Source organism: Triturus cristatus, chromosome 10 (assembly GCF_964204655.1).
Source record: "Triturus cristatus chromosome 10, aTriCri1.1, whole genome shotgun sequence".
NCBI lineage: Eukaryota > Metazoa > Chordata > Amphibia > Caudata > Salamandridae > Triturus > Triturus cristatus.
In genome coordinates this window covers 894,915,860-894,937,773 of record NC_140593.1, presented here as the reverse complement: position 1 = coordinate 894,937,773, position 21,914 = coordinate 894,915,860, and the positions used below count along the sequence as shown (strand labels likewise).

Here is a 21,914-nt window from a genome sequence, read left to right as displayed (position 1 = left end):
AGATGTCATCCTTACCACAGACGAACAAACAATTCTGGATAAAGGTTTGGGATTCGTCCCTACAACCTACCTGGACAATTTCCGCCTCCGATGTGAATTAGGCGAATTCTTCAGAAAAATACGATTGAAAACTTTTTTTCAGGACAAAGAGTGACCCGTTGAAGAGAATACTTACACGGGGTTGAGACCTAAATCCTCTTTTCTCCCCCCTACCAACATGATGCCTCCAGAAGTATTAGCTTTCGAAGAAGCAGTCAACAAGGAAGTTGAACTACTCCAACCCAAGAGAAACGGGTTCAATAATTTAAGCAAGAAAGAACGTGCGGCTCTAACCACCCTACAATCCAGAACGGATATAATTATTAAACCAGCGGATAAAGGTGGAGCGACCGTGATACAAAGTACCAACGCTTACAGAACTGCATGTCTGAATCTACTGGCAGACACAAAATACTACAAAAAGATCAATAGGGATCCTACACAACGGATAAAAACAACTATCATGACATTAACAACAGATGCCCTGACCAAAGAATGGATTACGAAGAAAGAATATGAATTTCTGAATCAGGAGAACCCCAGAATTCCTCTGTTCTACACCATCCCTAAAATACACAAAGGGAAGACCCCTCCCCCTGGGAGACCCATTGTCTCAGGGATTGGTTCTATTCTGGAACCTCTGTCAAAATATACCGACTGGTTCTTACGCCCCCTGGTAAAGAAGATTAAATCATATGTTCAAGATACTAAACACCTCTTCAATCTTCTGACACAAGTAGAATACAATCCAGTAGACAACTTTTTGGTATGTTTGGACGTAGAAGCCTTATACACAAACATACCTCAGGCGGAAAGTATCAGAGTAATGCAAGAGATCCTCAGACAAGAAGATTGGTTGTGGACAGCACCTATCGAGTGGGTGATCACCCTTATACATTTGGCATTGACAGAAAACTTTTTTACCTTTGAAGATCAATTATACCTACAAATACATGGGACATCAATGGGGAGTACATTCGCCCCAAGTCTGGCTTGCCTGTACGTCAGTTATTTTGAAGACCTACATATATGGACTCAAAATCCTTTTAGTAGGAATATCTGCAAATGGTACAGGTATATCGATGATGTCCTGATGATCTGGAGAGGTGATCTAACTAGTCTTGAGAATTTTAAAACATGGATCAACTCACTGAACCCACACCTTCATTTCACTATGAATGTGAATAAAGAAAGCATCTCATTTCTGGATGTCACTTTCACAGCTAAAGATGGCACTCTTGAAAGCTCGCTGTATACAAAACCTACGGACAGGAACAGTTTATTAAGATTTGATAGTGCCCACCCACGATCCTTAAGAGAGAATTTGCCAGTAGGCCAATTCTTGAGGATTCGTAGAAACTGTTCAAACATTCAAACATACAAAAAAGAGGCAGCTATTCTTAGTAACAAACTCCAACAGAAGATGTACCCTAATAAGATCATACAAAGAGCAAACAAAAGAGCGCGCAATACACCAAGGGAAGCGCTGTTAGAAACATACACAAAAGAGCAACCAGATCAACTCATATGTGTGACAACATATAACTCCTCATCCAATGACCTGAAAAAAATAATTAACAAAAAATGGTCAATATTGACATCTAACAGGTTATCATTTGAGAAACCTATGTTCTCTTTTAGAAAAAATTCTAACTTGAGGAATGCCCTGGTACACACCAACTCCTTTACTCCTAAACCAACTGATCAGCAGACATTATGGGGTTTATCACCTGTTGTAGGACACTACCCGTGTGGGTCATGTGTGGCCTGCCCCTTTACAGAACACACCAAAACATTGGATTCAGGCTTAAATTCTCCATGGGAACAAAGGTCACATACAAATTGTAACTCTGACTCCGTGATCTATATGATAAAATGCCCCTGTGGACTGGTATATATTGGTATGACTAGTCGTAAGATCAAAGTTCGCATCAGCGAACATAGAAGCACTATACGTAGATCAGTCACAGCAACTAGGCTTACTGCCCATTACCAGGAGAAAAAACATAAGGACACAGAGCTGAAGTGGACAGTACTAGAAAAGGTCACAACTATGGGGAACAACTTGCAGCAAAAACTCTTAGAGCGTGAACAACGATGGGTCTATCGTTTAAAGACCCATGAGAAGGGGCTCAATGATTGTATACCCTGGAACCAACTGAACAAGTAGATGTAGCACATCCCTCGTCATGACTACTGTATGTACCTTAAATGGGTGATCTATAATATTATGAGAATCTTCCATATGTCACTATCCCCCCTTTTTGGAGATTGGGTTCCACTATCATCGTACATAAACCTTAAGACTCATGTAATAAATATACTACACTCCTTTAAACGTCCACTGTCTCCCAATTGTGAAATGCCAATATGTATATACTACACCTGCGTAGTGTCTATTGCGACATTTCTGTCACCCAGTGTAAAAATACCTTTTTTAAATACTTAAAAACACTCAACTATTGATGGGATCAAGAATAATGAATAGCGCTGGCTATGTATCTTACAGGGTATTAGTTATATCACCATCAGTAGATACATAAACTACATCTCCCATCAGCCGTTTGAACAGGCTACGAAGATCGCCCTCGATTCTGCACGGACAAAGCACACACACTATGTAATCCCTTGCCCGTTAGTAATTGCACGCTAATCAAGAATATGAGCCCCCAACAATGCATACTACATTCCTTTGGGTTATTAAAATAAGGACACTATTATGAATAAACGGATTAAAATCCACATCTGTTTATTTCGGCGGTCTTCGTGTTTACACACTTTCCTATTTGCTGACATTTTGGGTCACAGGGCGTGGCTGACCTATCCCGTTCGGGAGACGTCACCGATCACATGCACGCATTGACCAATCTAACCTTCCGCTTTAAACAATACGGAAGTATAAACTTCCCGATCACCGTAACACGGCGCGAAACGCCGGGGATCGGGTCCAAGTAGGTGGCGAAGCGGAGCAGGACTCTTGACGAAGTAAGTCTGTTACTCTAGGACTATTAGCGTAGCATTTGGTCCCCCATCAGAGAAGGAATCATCTAAAAATACGTTTGGTCCTGGATGCCCTAACTTGATGATTCTCAAACCACTCCACTTCATATTTCCCCTGGGGCAAACGTTAGGGTTTGACTACAGAACTACTCCATTAGCCCTTCCATCCCCTGAGAAACGACTACCATTCGAAGTCCGGGTAAGCAAGTATGCAGGAGTGAGAGATACTTTCACAATTACCCATAGGTTTTAACAGTCACGCATGCTTTTTAATGCTGTGTTGAATCACAGATACGGTGTGAATGAGATGTGTGTGGGATGATTTTACGAGAGTTTCTTGCCATTGATAGCATCCACTTTTTGGCGACTGGTTTCAGATAGAATGCGAGCATAATCGCCACCGCACAATATATCTGACACGCCGATTAACTGTACACAGATACAATTTTTGAGTGACACATATGTGGATATAGCTGCACACTATTATGCCTCTATGACCACCTGGCACATATAGGTGTGGCTCTGGATTCCAAACACGATTTTGAAACACGTCATTTTGGAAACACCATGATGCAAACCGATTTGTATAAGTTGGATATGTGTTTCTTTGTGTTTTCTTTTACAGATGGATGTACAACGCAAGACAGATTAATAAATCAGTCTTTCACACAAGGAGTAGCTACTCTACCCTTGTCCATAATAAAACAGAATAGGGAATTCCCCCTTCTGAATCCCAGGGTGGCCTCGTTTGCCCTGAAGAAAGTCCTGGACCTTTATGGCCACTGTGGACTGAAACATGTTGGCACTAGGGTCATAGGACCATAACACTCCTATATATACCCCTACTCTTATTATTTTAATCAACCCAGACAGACCCAAAAAATAAAGGGAAACTCGGGATCTGCCTGAGGTTTTTTATCTTATAGCCTCCCTGGTCTGCAATTTCTTCAAAGCGCTCCCAACACTGTGGTCGAGCCCACCCCGACTTTTAGGCGTCGGGGTGACCCGATGATGAAGCATGACACCACTAGGGTGTGTGAGGGTACCTAAATCAAAAGGAATTGCTTCCTTGCTCACCTAGTGGTGAAGTTATAAGTTCCCCTGTTCATCATATCATTCCATCTACATGTAACAATAATGACCATTGTATGGTTAGTTGGAGTAAAATTATTTGTGTAACTATTTATACTGGGAGGTGTTACTCTGACCTATATCCTCTCTACCCTTTGGGCACGAGAAATCAATTTTCTCAACAGCCTTTGTATACACTTGTTATTGTCAGACCATGATCAGCGTAGGTCACTTCCTTCAACAGTACGTCTTCGGTTAACAAACAAAAAAAAGTGCCAAGGGTAGAAATACTGAGGCCAGGGAAAGAGAGCTGGGATGAAAGGCAATGGGGGATGTTTAGCATTGATATAGGGGTGCTGCACACTCCTAATCTACTGAGGTATTTCACGCTGCACATTTGCAGCAATTACTTGAATAGACAATAAAAATGACAGGGTGCCTTATTTAGATCTTGGCGGAGGGGGATACGCAGTCACAAACTTTACAGATATTTTGCCCGCTGTATTATGATCTCATTATATCCCATAGTGATCGTAATACAGCGGACGAGATATCCGTCACATTTGTGATGGAGTATTCCATCTGCCGAGTTCTAAATAAGGCCCAGGTTAAATCTGGGCAATAGTGATCATTCAGAGTTTATTATGGGAAGTGCTGTGGCTCACAAAAAGAGTTGAGGAACCACTTTCTAGATCTGGCTGGTTACCAGGGCTTCGTTCAAAGTGTGGGGTGTGATGGGTTCAGGTGGGAACTAACATCATATCCTGGTCCCTTTACATCATTATGGGGAAACTCAAACTTTATGCCTGGGATGGATAGGACCTCCTTTGAGGAGTGAAAAGAGGGGGCTGCATCAATATCAGATACCTGTTTGAGGTGGGACAACCAAATCCTTTTAAAGAGTATTGGAGAACTTTTAGCTCAGCAGAAAGAGAGATTCAGGTACCTTAGATTAGGCACCGGGTATTGAATACAGAGGGGAGGAAGAGGACCACCAAGAAACTAACCATGTTTGAGAAGATGCTTTTATAAGACGCTCTTAGATAAGACACCAATAGCATGCTATAACCCTCCTCCATAAGCTTTTTAATACCCGTCATAAAGGGTTCAGATAAGCATTTTAGGAGAAGTGGGAAAAAAACCTGGGTTAGACCTAGATGACAATCAGTAGAAGGGAATGTTGAAGAGTGTGACCAACTTTGCATTACGCACGGGGAGAGAACCATTACATAGGATCCTACATAGGTAGAATTATACGCCATAGAGGATCTCCAGAGCTGACCAATCATGAAGTGACAAGTGTTTGCGAAAATGTGGAGAAATAGGAACGCACCCAGATATACTGTGGTCCCACTCAAGATATCTGAGCTGGAGTGTGGGAGAGGGCCAGGGGGAGATGGGGAGCAGGGTGTTGGTTTAAAACTTCTCAATATTGTGCTCTTCTCTACGTGATATTAATTAGTAGATGGGTATGTTCCTCTATTTGATATAATGACATTCCAATAAAAATGACTGAAACAAAAAATAGACCCTTATTTGCCTCCTGTTAGGTGTATGACAGGCCCACATATCTGGAAGACGTTTTGTCCAAATTTAAAGTCCCCTTCCCCTTCAAGTTGGCCAACCTCAGCTAAGTGACCATAAGGAGAAGGAAGAATGTATGACGAGAAGGAGGGAGTATAGACTAACAGTAAATGAATTGCCGTCGAGTAATAAAACATTACCTCCTCTTTCACTTCCTCGTTCCATTCATTACTAAAACAAATACTAATTCAAACTGACTCGAGATGTTCCGGCTCAGACCAGTGTCAACAGAGCCAATGAAACACAAGACTGATGCAACACATGTGCACATTTTTATTCCTGTAAAATATAAATACAGTACTTGCATCAAACCTCTTAATTTACAGTAGACAGAACCTTACTAATGAAGTCAGCTCACGCTGTCCTTCGCAATGTAGATGGCAGTCTGACAAATGTTCATGTGACTGCCTGTGTAGCAGCGCTACATATGTCCACCAATGAGGCATCCTGAGCTTCTACACTGCATGTAGAAACCATTCCTGTGGCAGAAAGTCCATTAACCCCCGCTGGACAGGGAGCGTCCTGAATTTCATAAGCCAGGAAAATGAGGGATGGCTCTAAAACTCAAAGTAAGAGTGAAAGGTTGTAAACCGTGTCAGGCAGGCCCAAAATTTATGAACAGCATATTAGAACGGTAAGAAGGTCAAATTAAAGATAAATTAATCAGAAAAGCCATACACACTTCCAAAGTGTTGAGCCAAACTTCATCAGGAAAAGGACGATCCAGAAAAAATTACTTAATACAATCTCATAACTAAAAGTGAAATGCTGAGGCTACCTTACTGTTGAAGGAAGGTCCTAGTCTCTAACTAGCCTGTCTGGGTAAATATGAAGAAAGTAGGGCTTCAGGCCCTTATGTCCCCCAATCGCCTGTCATAAATGATGCCCACCAATGAAACAGCAAGAAGAGGCGGCGTTCCAGAAAGTCAAGAATGCTCTCCTCGACCACACCACCTTGGTATACTTCAATCCGGCCAAGCGCACGGAGATCCTCATCAATGCCAGCCCAGTGGGTCTGGGGGTGGTACTCACTCAGGAGCAAGAACCCGGAAGATGAGCCTCGTTGGGTTACGCCAGCAAGTCACTCTCGCCAACCAACGCGCACTATGTGCAGATCGAGCGCAAGGCCCTGACATTCAGTGGGCGTGCCGACACTTCCACCTGTATGTATGCGGCCAGCCATTCAGGGTTGTCACGGACCACCAGCCACTAGTACCCCTGTTCAAAGGGTCGGCGACTCACCGACCTCCAAGGATCGAGTGAAGGGCCATTGCACTACAGCAGTATGAAATGGAGGAAGTATACCGGCTGGGTGCGAAGAATCCTGCCGATTTCCTCTCTCGACATCTCGCTCCAAAAGAGCAGCAAGAAGAGGCGCAGGAAGTCAAGGCACTCGAAGCCCATCTGAACATGATCTCGACAATCACATGTCCCAAAGCACTGACACTGACAGACATCCCAGCGGCAGCGGAAGGAGACCCAGTCATCATCAAAGTGCGCAGTGCCGTCCAAAGAGGCAACTGGCACCGGTTTCTACAGACAACCAACAACTGGTCAGGGCCAGAAAGAGAGCACCTCGAAAAAATGTGGAAGATCCGGACTGAGCTGAGTGTAACCCAGGTGGGAATCTTGTTGCGAGGATCCCGCATAGTCGTCCCAGCTGCCCTGCATCACCATGTAACCCAACTGGCCCATGGTGGGCACCAAGGGATTGAAAAGTTGAAGGCCAGGATGCAGGAGAAAATCTAGTTTCCAGGGTTAGAAGGCTGGGTGGAGGATGTGGTGAAAAGATGCCCGGGGTGCCAGCTGACTAGTGCACCAGAACAGCCAGCGCCTGTTCAGTTGGAGGAGCATGGGTAGGCCCCATGGGAGAAGGTGAGCATCGGCTTCAGAAGTTTTCCCGATGGCAGAGTGACCCTTGTCATGGTGGATAGCTACTCCAAATATCCAGTAGTGGAAGACGTCAGCTCCACAGCATTCTCCCGGGTGGCCCCAGTACTCGATGTTCGAGTGTTCGGAAGGGATCAAGAGCGACAACGAACCCCCGTTCCAGGGAGTGGAATTCTGCGATTTCATGCAACTCCACGGGGTACGGCACCGCCGTATTACCCCTCAATGGCCACAAGCCAATGAAGAAATCGAAAGGTTCATGAGAACCCTCAACAAGATCCTACGCATTAATGTGGCTGAAAATGCAGATCCTGAGCGCCACCTACAGCTGTTCCTTTGGGAGTACAGAAGCACGCTACACAGCACCACTCACCAAGCCCCATGGGCATTGATGTTTAATGGCCCACGCCGAGACACCATCCCCATCTGCCCTGGGTGGACCCCGCCGCACTACAATGAGGATGATGCCCAGGAAAGGAGAGAGAAGCAAAATCTAGCCGTCAGTTGTATGAGAAGAGCCAGGCCTCGTGATCTACGGGCAGGAGACCGAGTAATGATGAAGGACCGGAGACCAGGGGGAAAGTTCCGAGCCCCGTATGAACCAGGCCACTGGACAGTCACCAGAGTCAAGGGGACTATGGCCACCGTGGAGAAGGAAGGGGAGAAAGTAACCAGGAACATCTCATGGTTCAAGGGAGTAGAAGAGTATTTTCCAACCTCAAGTGAAGAAAGGGACTCCATAGCAGGAGGAGACGGAGAGAAGTGTGCTGAAACGGAGCGAGCGGACACACCATAGAACACCCACTCGGAGGTATCGAGCAAAGCCACCCAAGAAACCAGCACGACACTCTCGAGCCCAAGAAGCCAACCCGCAACACCCTCAAGACTGGAAGACCCACCCCCTATTCGGGGTCACCATCCCAGGTATGGGCTGAGAGGTACAATGCACCACATGAGAGGCTTCCTGAAAGAAATTACATGGAGGGGGAAGAACCAGGGAAAACCCAGTAATAAACAACAAAAACACTTACCCACTCAATTCCTTGAAAACTGGTAGTATATCCAGAATAACATGCCCCAAAGACTTGTGGTTTAAACCCTTTTATTATCAAAACATATATATAATTTTTTTGTAAAAAGTTTTCCTCTGATACATGTTCAAACATTATACATATAGTTAAAAACAATCAACATCGTACATAGATTGAGACAGAGCCCCAAAAGAATAATACAAAACCATACATACTGTACATGTCTCCAAAGTAACAAACACAAAACACAACCATATAATAAAAAACAAACAATTATACATTAGACTTCAAAATAGATCTACATAGAAAATTACATACAATGTACAAAAACAAGAGAATGCGCCGACGCGCGTTTCTGAAGTACCATGTACTTAAACAATCCTTCATCAGGGCCCAAAATTCATAATTTGTTCAGTGGTCAAAGCCATCTGTAACTCGTGCACCAAAACTCATTCTATATAGTGCAGTGGGCTCTGTATAATGTTACAACAACAGGTCTGTGGGGGCAAACAAACATAATGAATATTCACATGAATTGTAAATTCATAATAACTTCAATAATGGAGCAAGACCAACCACCCCATGAACCGGAGTAGTGCTAAATTGAGAAAGACCTTCACGTTACATGCAGATATTCAGAAAAAGTCAAAAGAACCTAGTGAAAAGAAGGATATAGAAAAGGAGAGAAAATACTTAGAGAACATGAACAATTGAGAAAGAAATATATAGCATAAGGCAAAAAACTACTGCATACTTTCAACAGGTTCTGATACAGAAAAGATGTGCCTCAAGGGAGTAATAACAGATCCCAGAACACAGGAACTAATATGCCACTTGAAATCCAGGGCCGTCAGAGAAAGTCTAAAGACTGAGGGGTCTACCTCGCATACAATCGCCAATTCTAAAGAGATAGATAGATTCAATTAAAGATATTTTCCACAATAATTCGGGCTCAGAAGATACCTAGAAAATATTGTAAAAAACAATACATACGTTGAAAAGTAGATAGTCAAGGCCTTTACACGAATGCAACCATGGATTAGTTTGTGTAGGATAACCAGATCAATGATTTCTATTAGATAAAGTCGCCCAAGTTCACTAAAAACCGGATGCGGTGGGCTCTGACATAACCGGCAGCATAATAAATCCTGAAAAAAGAAATTTTAGAGACGTGGGGCGTTGTGAGTCATGGGCTGTCCTAAATGCTTTACTGCGGCAGCCGATAATTCTGGGGCCCCAAATCCAAAAATATACAACAAATCCGTTTCTGATAAACCATTCAGAAAAAAGCGGCCAAACCGCACCATCAGTCCTACGTCAGGGTGAGTCCTCAACCAACCTCAAGTAAAGAAAGGGACTCCATAGCAGGAGGAGATGGAGAGAAGTGTGCTGAAACGGAGCGAGCGGACACTCCACAGAACACCCGCTCGGAGGTATAGAGCAAAGCCACCAAGAAACCAGCACAACACTCTCGAGCCCAAGAAGCCAACCTGCAACACCTTCAAGACCGGAAGACCCACCCCCTGTTCGGGGTCACCATCCCAGGTATGGGCTGAGAGGTAACCCTGTTCCGAGCTCCCGCCTCAAAGACTTTGCATGCCGGCTGACAAACACCAAGCCAGTTCGTGAAGAAAAGGAAAAGAGACTGAGTTGAGATGGGATGTAATGTGTTAGCAGTCCAGCTGATTCCCCTGGCGTGTGCCGAATGTGTCACACCCATGTGCTCGGGCCAGGCATGGCCCAGGGGCAAATAAATAAAAGGGGGAGTGGTCGCACGAGGCCAGCTACCTGACTGAGACACTGTGTGTCGGTGTGTAAATATTGTGTCGACCCAAGAGTAACCAGGTTCAAGAGGCCCGGTCTCCACACCCTTCTACACTTGTGACTCATGGAGCAGTGCTCTGTACCGGCTAGGTGCTCCTAGCCCGCAGGTAGTCCATTTCCTTGGCCAGTTAACCTCCAACTGCAGGGCAGCCCAAAGATAGTGCCATGGAAGCCTCACTCCTTTCTCACTCTTGGTTCGAGGCCACTCTATCCAAGCTTCTCTGAGACCAAGCAGTCTCTGAAACCACCACAATAGATGGGTTTTTCATTTCAACATACGGATTAGGAAAATGCGCACCAACATCCAAGATTCCTGACTTCTGTGTAGGCGGACCTTTATATGCCTATCAGGAGGTATGGGTGGTAAGAACTATCCAATAGGAGAAGCCGAGGCAGCGGAATGCCTGTCTGGGCAGGGTGGCTCACCTCATTTTAGTAATAACTGAAACAAGGAAGTAGACGAGGTGGTAATGATGAGTCACACATATTCTCTCCAGAATTCTTTTCATAAAGTGATCTGATCCCTTAGAATTTTCACCAAAAAACGCCTAAACTACAACATGATGTTAATATTTATGGGGAGTCTCCGTACCTTTCACAGATGGTCCTGCTATCTTTGATCTCTTGAATAAAATGCCTACCTTTTTCCACAACTACTTTCACTTTCGGCATATATTGATTTTTCAGCTTATTTGCTGCTTTTTGAAATCTACCTGGTTCCTCGTCTCGGCAATCTGCCACGCATGGACCGGCATGCCTGAAAATAACCTCGGAGCTCAGACTATATAAAAGTATTGCTTTTTTTCCTCCCGTGGCCAACTTCATACCACCAATCACCTGCAAATATTTTAAAAATTAAATCCTTGCTCCACTTTTTTCAACAGAATTGGTGGTCGACCCCATTCTGAAGAAAGTTTCGGTGCTGATCTATATGTTGTATTTCGACTTAATATGACATACAAACCTCAACAAACAAGAAGTCTACAATTTTACGCGTGTCGTGCTGTTGCCTGAAGCGAGGAGATGCTTGCTGAATGTGTGGGAGCCAACTGACTACTCGGTTCCGCAGACGCGGTGGGTGACTCTGGGATACATGATCGCTAAGCGTGACATTGCTCAATTGTGGGGATCCCAGAGACCTCCGGCGGTGTCGGCCTGGAAAGAACACATGGATTGGTGTATGTTTCGTGAAAAGGTGGTGTATGTTGCGAGGGGTAAGCCTGGGGCGTGGGTGAAAATCTGGGGCCCCTGGAACGCCTATCGCGGGGGTATTTGCGAGCCGCCGCTGCTGCCAGCTGCTTCACCAGCTCCGTCCCCCTAGCCGACCCCCTCCCCCAGCCATGGGCACGTGGTTCCCCAGTCCCTGATCTGTTCTCATTCCCCTCTTCAGAGTTTGGCAATTGGTTGGGGTTCCCCACTTAAGGAGCGCGTGCTGTCACTTGGGATTGCGGGTTGCCTTGCGGGTGTGGTTGTTTTTGTGTTGTTGTGTTTTGACAAAAGGAAACCGTATTGTTGGTTTGGAGTTATGTGGCCTGCACTACTGATATCTCCTGATTTATCCTTTTTGCACCGCCAAGAGATTTTTCTGTATGTATATCATATGCTACTGCTACTCTAGCGGCCGGCCAGACGGTTGTAGGCCCATACTTGTAACTATTTGAGATTGTAATAAACGGTTTCAAAAAAAAAAAAAAAAAAAAAAAAAAAAAGAAGTCTACAATACTTTCCCACTGTCTTTCGGACCAGTAGCGTTCTCAGACGTTTGAAGTAAATTTAAGAATCCATGCAGGTCACAGGAAGCAAATTTCAAACTTCAAATGATCCTTCCAGTGACAGTCAATAGCAACTTTTCACTCATTGTGTTAAAACTGCTTGCAGCTGTCCATCTGTCTGCAAGTCACTGGAACGTCATTCCCACATGTGCAGGACACAATTCACTCAGATGTTTGGGTTGTTGCTCAGGACACAGCATTTACTCAAATGCCCACATTGTTCCCCCTCCCCCCCCCCCCGTATGCCTATCCAGTGGGTCTCAGATGTGCCTGGTATGCACCTCCTTTTGCACCGCCACACAACAGAGACATACATACGCCCATACTGTTTCACACTGTTTCTTACTCTTTTCCCTTATAAGCAACAAAGAACCTCGCACTACAGCCACAAGGCCTCCCACCATGCGTGATGACAGTGTTCTTGTGCTTGAACCTGGGATCATCATGGACACACTCACACCTCCACACAGGTAAACGTATTCACAAGGTCACCGGATACATTAAGATCAGGTAGCAGGAAGGGGATTTTCATAAACACCCCACTAGGGGTATGGATCTTGAATCTACCCAGCCATTCAGTTAGTGCTCCATTCCCACTGACAGTGATGGGACATACCACTAATGGAACAGTGAGACCGCACTTGCACACTCTAACATCAGGAACTGGAGATACCTTAGACACTTACACAGAGCAAGATGCCGCATCTTTACTATCCTGCTCAAGTCAACTTTGCTTTAACCCCTTGTGTGCCACGCCCTTTCCCCGCCCTGTGCCGGGCGTTGCATTAGCGGGCGGGGTTCATGACGAGCTGGACTCTTCATGGGCACAGCGCAACCGCGGCCCATGACGAGTCCAGCTCGTCATGGGCACAGAAGGGGTTAAAAGAAAAATGCTTGCCACCAAAAACACAAAAGGTGATGGGAGAAATGCTTGCAATTAGTCTAACTACTAGCAATTGCTCGGGGTAACATTCCAAACCATTATTCTTTTGCCCACCGTGCCACCTATGATTAGACCCAGCCATATGTAACTCAGTCTTGGTTCTGCTACAAATGGAACAGTCAAGCTCGAACCAGCAACCAAGTCCACTCTGAACCTGAACATAAGCAACTCAATGCCGGTTCGGACTGATTGTGTCTCCTCAGTCAGGTGGTTCAAGTTGCACACATCAAGTGATTGCCAGTGGTTAGGCTTACTGCAAGTATTCCTCCCATTACCTTTTGTTACGATTTCCACCTTTACCAGAGAAAAATACCATCCGTTTGTTCAGAGTTTAAGTGTCTGGAAAGGTCCGGACATGATATCTTAAATAAAACTTTAAATAAAATTGCCTGTTTTCATTTTTAACAAACGTTTTTCTGTCTTTATTTTACTTTAATTATCAGTAAGGGGTCATTAGAGCAGCTGTAGATCCCATTTTAAAGTTTTCTTCTAACATTTACTGTTTAATGTCAGCTTTAGGTGATTTTTTTCTTTTTTTGTACTGGCAGGGACATTAGGATACTGGTCATGCCGGTATAAAACTGGCCAGGTGGCACTCCTACCTTTAGTGTGTTTAATATGCTAAGTGGCCAAAGGTATGCCCAGATATAGGTCCCTTGCTTCCTGTGCCACTGGAACCAAGCCACACCCGAATGAAGAGGCCCGATCAGGTTTTTGTGCTGTTTTATGGAGATGGTATCATTGTGTATGCAAGGAGTCAGATTTGTGATGTGGTATATGTATGGACATACATACAAATTGGCTGGCATATTGTACATGTACAGGGATTGCAAAACGGTTCAGATTTCTCTTCTGAATCCAGGGAGATTGTGTACCAGGGAAAATGTGTGTTCTGTTGCATATTCTCTGTGCAAATTCACTTCTTTTCCTTAGTCTTTCTTTAGGTGGCATGTGACCTTCCTTTCCTTGATTATATTTAAATTTGTGTCAGTTGTTCTTGGATACGGCACTGTGCTGGTGTGGGAGCCCGAATCCCAATAATTTTCTGAACCCCCAATACCTTGATCACCCCAAGATTTACCTTTGGCAATCAAGCTCCAGCAACCTTGATTTTGCAATATGAGTTACCACCCTCAAACCCATTATTTTAACAGAGTAACTCATAAAAGTAAGTGGGAGCACTCAATAACTGAGTTCAAGATCAATAAAAATTGAAAGGATTTATAACATAAAATCTTAGTAAAGCTTTAAAGAGAAATGCAATGAATGCCATGAAGGCTTCTAAAATTGGGTACAAAGTATAAAAAAATCAGAAATCATGAGTCCTCTGAATGCTAAATCTATAAATGGCTCTAATAAAATATGGTATTATCTCAATAATCTGACATAATTTAGTAAAGAAATTAGAATCTTGCCCAGATCAACAGAGTTTCATGAGTAAATTATCCCCCAAACGTACAGAATTATGTGAGGAAAAGTAAAATTTGCTGCCATCATCCCAAAACTAAGGGGTTTTATATTCATTTTATGCATAGACACGGAGCAAAATTGCAAACTCAGCATAGCCTGATCATCTGCAGCACATTTTAGACACATTCGAAAGAGTATATTCATCATTAAGAGTTTTAATACTAGCCCATTTTTAAGGTTAATAAATAATCTTTCATTAGCTTCCACAGGAACAGCAATCCAGAGGTGCAAAACAAAATGTAAGATATTCTCTAGCAAAGACAAATAGACCAATGTGCAGGTAAGCCAGTATCAGAACTTCCATCTGAAGTGCCCTTCAAAAAGTTACACTCCAGGAACACAATGAACAGCTTATTCACAATACATACTCACTCTAAGAAATAGGCACTTCTATCATGTTGTACTGTGCTCCGCAGAAACTGTGGGAAGAGAAGGCTCATGGGGGGACATTGCTTTAGAGGGGAATATGCAGGAGCAGAATAAACAAAACACCAAAAACTACATCCACTTTAATAAACATGGTGCCGTCACGAAAATGGGGTACAATTAAACTGCATTATTATTTGAACGTCTAATAATTTCTATTCATTGGATTTTAGTACAACTTTACTATTCATCGGTTACGACTATCAATCAATCAAGAAGTACTTGTATAGTGTGGCTTATCACCCTAAAGTGTATCCAAGACTATTCGTCATGGAAATTATTATTTTACACACATTATTTGTCAACCAAAATTGCACATTTTTAAAAATAAACCTCTAACATATCCCGTCTGACTATTTTTTAATAATCACTCATTACCCATTAATAAACGTTATCAATTAATCATCAACTAGTAGATGTCTTCATTTTCTTTCACTGTCAAACATTCTTCTCCCCCATCTTCAACTAGGTGTAGACATAATCAATTTCAAATTCCATTGATCTCTTCCTTTTCCTTTATTTATTTTCACTCTTTTCATTACTCTTATATCAATTTATCATATACTCCAGCAATTTTAGCAAAAGGAAAAGAATAACTGCACAAATCATTATGATTATCACAGGAGTTAGAATTGACTGGAAAACACCACCACCTATACTTCTTAACCACTCATCAACTGTACCAATGCTCCTCCCTAACTTTCTAAACCAGTGCTTCTTTACCTGTGGTCTGGGGACCATTCGGAGTTCACAAATCCTAGTCAGGGGGTCACAACTGTTTAGAAAATGAAATAATATTAACAGATTGATAAAGTGTATATGAGTAAAGAAGAAAAATGTACAATTGAACATTTTAAACCGTTCTGTAAATGTTCTGTAAATGTGAAGGATTTAAAATTAGAGGCCAAAAGGAAGTTAGTATCCTCAGATTTTTTAGAGCAGTGCAAGTGCATCAAACGGAATACAGTAAGAATGATGAGTACACACTATGGACGATTAGTGACCTCAATTAAATTCAGAAAAGGTCCAACCTTCCAATTAATCATTACAATTTAGTTTTTTATTATTTGTTTGTGAGTTAAATAAAATGTTTCATCATTTGTATTTTTGTTTGATGAATGCTTGTTTGTATATTCTTTGTGTATTGTTGTATAGTTCAGATCTTTGAGAATGATTAGGCAGGGGTCCCAGCCGCCATTAATGACTCAGTGGGGGTGCCTGGTTTCCAATAATGAATAAGTGGGAGTTCACAGAAGTCGAAAAGTTAAGAACTGTTGCTCTAAATCAAGAACCTATAGTTGTGCATAAGCCTGGTTTCTCCAAAGACCAAATCTTATGAGTTAGATTAGTCATATTAGTAATGAAAGAATTAATAGCCTGACTATTATCCTGTATATATATACAACACCTCTTCGCATTAATTACTTAACAAACTCTGCCCCTTTTGATAGAAGAATATCTAAATCAATACGGCTTTGCATCACCATAGCCCTAATTGCTAACATTTCTTCATTCAAAAAGTGAAATGACCCTGCAGTATCTACAGGAAGTCCATCTACAACTGTAGACAAACCCCTCATTTCAGTAATGGCTACTCCCCTTGAAAGAATATTAGCACCTAATATATCCAGAACTATTTGTCCAAGGCTATGTTTCACTCTTCTAAAACTATATTCTACATTCAATTCATCCACATGATAAACTTTTGAAAACACTAATTCCAGTTAACATGAACTAACCGATTTCTCAGCAAATTAAAATAAGTAATCCACCCACACACATAGTAAATTCCTCATCAATAAAGTTATTTCCACTAACCCCATAAGTACTATCACCTACACTGCCCTACAAATTCCACTTTAACACCTTTGTAAGAACTTCATCTTACCAAACATAAGTCATGTCTCCTTTCTTGCTCCATTCTCAGTCTAGGATACAGACCTGATCATCTAAAGTCTTCTTCCTCTTTTATTTCTTCCAAGGCAATCTTCATTCTTACCACTTTTACTTCTCTTTTATTATATAATCTAATAACATAATGCTCCTCTTTACTCCAAAGACACACATAACTTTTAACCAAGTTAGTATCATATCTGTTTTGCGCAATCATTGTCAAATGCTTACCATATCGAATTCCTCTATTAACTTCCCAAATAGGCAAATTCCTCTAAAGACACATTAAAATCAGTCAGATATGGATAAATTATTTCATCTTGGTTAAAGATTGCAATATAAACACTGCAAGGCAATGAGTACGACAATGGTAGCTGAGCATAAGTGGAGCCCTCCCTAGCAGATGTAGGAAGCTAAGCACACTAGATAACACTCACTAACTTTCATGATATCTACATAGTCTCTAATCAATTTAGTATAAACATTACCTTTAAAACCACTAACTATATATTCTTTATTTATTGAGGCATCATGTTTTAATCGATTTCTTCCAGTAGTCATTTCAACATCAACATTATTATGAAGATACGAGACATATTCCACAGGAATCAGTGCGAACAATAGCATTCCCACTAAAACTATTAATATTAGTATTATCATCGCTATAATTTTACAGCCTTTGCTGTATTCCAACTTAATTCAGACAAATGTCTTATCGTAGTAAAAATTAAATATCTAAAAGCATTTTCTTTAGCACAATGTTTCCTTCTTTTCTTCTCATTTTAATCAAACAGTAATAAAAACAAAATTGTGTTTCTCAGTTTTTCTCAAAGGTTTCTTGTAAAGTTTTCTCAAAAAGTTAATTACATTTAATCAGCAGTTGTTAGAAAAGCCTTTTCTCATTTGTTAAAGACTTTTATCAAAGTTCTTAGTCATAAATACTGAATTTTCAATTGTGTTCAACAATCTCTATTTATTATTTAGGCGGCTGCTCCTCTGACTCTAGCTCAGTCTCTGATTCATTTTCAAATGTGTACTGGCACTTATTCACCAATGAATAATCATTTGTGTTGTAATTTTCCTCTTCATAAACAGTGGCTAAATACACCCATTCTGATGAGGTGTATTTTCAATTTGGTATTCTCCTTCTTGTTGATCTTTTAGCAACTGGTGAATCACTCCCACCAATTTTAGATTCTAATTGTCTCTCTGGTTTTCTTTCTGGCTCGCAATGCTTTCTTTTGCAGGTTCCTTTCCTTGGAAAATCTCCTCCAAATTTTTCTTTCTCAGCAACAGTCTTTGTCACGTTATTCTCAACAATACTTTGTATTATGTACACACTTGAACTCAAACTTGAACTTTGATCAGCTTTATCAATGTCTCTGTCTGCTCTGTTCACTATGAACTTTTTCTTTCATCTAAGGGGCTTTGTAAATCCAATGATCACGCATCAATTAAGGAAAGGAACGTTAAGGTTTTCAAGTGTGGCGCAGGTCAGTTGTGACCAAAGAAGGTTTTAAGTACTGCAGAATATATGCCAACAGACCCAATTCATGGAGAAGAGTCCCGATTTGTTAAGCCCAAAATGGCTTAATTTTAGCAGTCTCCTGCCTGAGATTGCCATTGCTTCAATTTATGTCAATGAGGAAAATTAACTCCCAATTTATTTTTCAAAATCTCCCTTTTTCAAATTTCAAAAAGTTGGAATGTACGCAGCAGGCAACCCATTATGCAATTTATGTGACAATAAGTGGATTGATATTGGTTTTGCTTCCTTTCACACAGATGGCCAGCAATTTATTGAAAATGATCATCTCTGATATGAACTATTTGCTCTATGCTGTGACTATGTTCAGTGATAGGCAGTGGTCCTTCAAAGTGGAGTTCGTCCGAAGAGTATCCAGGAACCCCGGCCTGAAATATAACCAGTTCAATGATCTGCATCAGACCAACCTTACCCCCCACTGGAATCCATCCCATATTCCTTGAGGTTGCACCCAAATGCCCACGATGCCATGTTCAGAGGTGAATTTTTACCATATTGTGTGGGCCTGTCCAGAGTTTGGCCGAATTTGTTCAGAGACAGTGGAAATCAAAGGCACGCACCTGGCTTTGGACCTGCTACCGTGCTTACTGGGAATACTACCTTGCACCCATAAGAACAAGTATGCCATTACATTTATAGACTTTGTATGGATCCTGCTCAAACGACATATAGCAACGGCATGGAAATCCACAGCTGCCCCCTCTATATCCCTTTTTCTATACAAGCTCTCCAAGTGAGCTACAGCAGAGATCTCAACCTGGCGCTTACTGCCAGCACAGAATGAAGAGGCACCTCAGTGGGACACGTGGGACACATACATGGACAAACTGGCAGTAAAGACAGATAAGAGACTGCCTTGAGGTCCCTCACCACTCCCTGGAACACAATGATGGGGCCTGACTGTTATCTAATCATATGCGGATAGTGCACAAATCATATTGTACTGGAATGGGCTCACATACACTCCTTCCCACCCAATGAATAATTTGGAGTGCAATGTTACCATCCTTATTTGGGCTGGACTTAGAGGCCCCCCAAATACACAACAGCATATTATATAGTGACAATACTTCTTTCTGGAGGGATGCTAGTTTGTTTTCACACTCAAACCACACAAATTAGCTATGCCCCTGTTGGGCCCTACTTTTCATTTGTATGATATAAACACGAGGGATCTCCACGATGGACCAGAGAAGCCTATCAGATGTCAGATGAATCTATGTGCAAGGTACTAAGTAACTGGTTGCAGCTGCAGATGAATCGAGTTGTTTTCTGGACTGTACTGTGGACAGACCCACGCCTGATGTGATGTACATACTGCATTTGCTCTACAACTTAATTAGCAAATTACTTGGCTGTCTTTCCTTTCTGTAAACGCATTACTAACCCAATAAAGCGCCACAGTGAAGACTATGTTCAGTGATAGCCCCACAAAATATTTTACATATCTCTGGAGTGTTGCAAGAGCCCCTCACCAATGATAAGCCGTACGCAATGAATAGCCTTGTAACTGTTCTACGATTATATGTACTTAAAACATGCAATTTGATCCGCTCCGAAAATTCTTATAGTCTAGAGGGGAACTACCAACTCTGCAATGAAGCTGATAGGAGGGGTGTATGGCTTACATGAGGGCAATCAAAGCAGATATAATGCCAGCAGAGAGACGTAAAAGACATTTTTTCAGTCATGTGGTGGTGTACTGGACCTTGCCACACCTTCTGCCTCCAGAAGGGGAAGGGGACATCAATGAATTTGATGATGCTCTTCTAAGAATGTAAGGAAGATTTTAACCTAATGCCAGTCTTTCTGTGGATATATGCACATTTTGTACATGCGCATAGACAATTCGGGAATTGTTTGATGAATTTTTAACATCCTTCAGGGTGTTCACAATGTCGTGTAATTTTGAGGTGATGGGGAATTAGATGATCAGAGATCAAACTAATACAAGTCACAAGCAAAAGAATCCAAGAGCAGTTGTGGGTACTTGCTCACCCCTAACTGCAACATGCTACTGTCACTGCCACTGCCAATGCAATAAAACAGCCTGAGAGGAGGATGACAACTGTAGATCAGGATAATAGGGATTTTAAGTGTGCTGGTATAGGAAGTGTAAATTCTTTCAGCAACAAAGTTGAGTTTTGCACCAAAGGAGAGAGGATAGAGTGCTTACATGTTATAGATGTAGAAGAATTGTGAAGAAAATTGATATTTTGCTAGGGAATGCTGAGAAATTAAGAAAGGCTCTAAAGACAAAAAAGGAAAGGCATGTGTAATGGAGAGGCAGGACCATGCATGAATAAAGCATGATTATAAAAGTGATTCCGATGAGGGAAGGGCATTGTGCTCGCATTTAAAGTATTTCAAGAGTGAAACAAAGGAGGGAAGACACCTTCACTTAAGGCATATTTAGGTTCCCTTGGACTATAATAACTGAAGAGTTTGCCTTGAAAGTGTTTGACTAGGATGATACTGAGAGAGCTTGGTCCCATCTAGACTCTATCCTCAACCCAAGGACCTTTATAGCTAGAGAGGTAAGGGGGAGACCTCAATCACAAATTATATTTTTTGCGCCAATTGGGTCACACAATAATCTAGTCCACAACTGAAAATGAGATTAATAGTATTTAAATATAAATTCAAAATAGGTTCACATAAACCACTCTCAAAATAAGGAGCTAGAAATACAGAACGAATATGTGTACAAATTTTCTAAAGAGATTTACCCTAAATGACAAAAGGCAAACAACTAGTTCGATGATGATAATACAAGTAATCAGGAAAAGGACTTGAGAGTTAAATTTCATCAAATGGTTCTCAAAGATAAACATGAGCACACTATCTTTCTCTGGACTGCTTTAAAAAGGGCAACCCTAAACTAAGAGTTTGCATAAGCACTCCAACCATGGGTCAAGGAGCATGAAGGCACTTACTGTAGAAGTCGAAGCATGAATAGGGTCCCACCATATGATGAGTTTGTTGGACAACACTGTTCTTATGAATGATATAGGTCTAATTTCTAAGACAACTAAGCATGCGTCATCCCCACTAATGAACTACAGGGCTAGGGAATCACTAATCCTACATCCAAAAGCATTCAACAACAATGAGGAAAATATGCCAATGGTTTACCCAGTGCTTTCTGCCATGGGCACAATAAGCTCTGTACTATCAAAAATCGCAGACACTCATGACGCCTAGTCCAGCTTCATGAGAGAACAAGTTGCTCTGCTGAAAACTATCCATTCTGAAATGCCCCTATTTTAAAAAGCCATCAACACATAATTTGCCCTGCTGACACAGAACACTAATAATCTTTTCAGGATAGAGGATATTATAGGTCTGATGCAGCTGTTACCACCTAAACTCTACAAATTTCATATGCCCGTGCATTAGACTAACTCAAGGGTTGCCACAAACGC

At 41.9% G+C, this 21,914-nt stretch overlaps 1 protein-coding gene across 6 annotated transcripts in view; it reads left to right on the top strand.

Moving 5' to 3' along the window:
• The window catches only part of LOC146796197 (small nuclear ribonucleoprotein G-like), a 195,217-nt gene that overhangs the window by 109,936 nt on the left and 63,367 nt on the right, over positions 1-21,914 (top strand). For 2 of the 6 annotated variants that reach the window (XM_085628639.1, XM_085628636.1), the window contains one exon: positions 18,729-19,901. The exons of the other annotated variants lie outside the window; for them this stretch is intronic. The gene's annotated coding sequence lies outside the window, so the exon portion shown is untranslated. Of the gene's footprint in view, positions 1-18,728; positions 19,902-21,914 lie in introns of those variants that run through there. 6 annotated transcript variants of the gene reach the window in all.